Source organism: Chaetura pelagica, unplaced genomic scaffold (genome assembly GCF_000747805.2).
Source record: "Chaetura pelagica isolate M959 unplaced genomic scaffold, ChaPel_1.0 scaffold72, whole genome shotgun sequence".
Taxonomy (NCBI): Eukaryota; Metazoa; Chordata; class Aves; order Apodiformes; family Apodidae; genus Chaetura; species Chaetura pelagica.
This window is the reverse complement of record NW_009952560.1, coordinates 4,017,808-4,018,241: the sequence shown is the minus strand read 5'-3', so window position 1 is coordinate 4,018,241 and position 434 is coordinate 4,017,808.

The following is a 434-nucleotide window of genomic DNA, read 5'->3' as shown; positions in this document are numbered from 1 at the left end:
CCTGGCCCCATCCCGGTGTGGGCAGCTGGAGCCGGGCTGGGGGTCCCAGGACACAGGTTTTGCAGTCAGGATGCTGCACTGGGGATGTTCAGGGTGGGCTACAGCATCCCCAGGGCGGGGTCATCAGGGGATTTTGGCCGGCATGGGGGGACTGGAGACTGTTTGTGGTCTGTTCTCTACTCTGGGATCTTTGGAGCAGGAGAGACACCCCAGTATCACCGTGGGGGCCCCACAAGCAGCTGAAGGGTGTCAGACCCCTGCAGCACAGCCACCCCAGGCAGGAGGAGGGCCAGATCCTGCCCACCAGCATGGGCCAGGCTGTACAGCCTGCACCACGAGTGACCTCACCCCGGGTGGGTGAGGAGAAGGCTCATGACGTCATGGGGCAGCGGGACTGGCGGGGAGATGGGGGGGATGCTCTGCAGGCAGCGGGG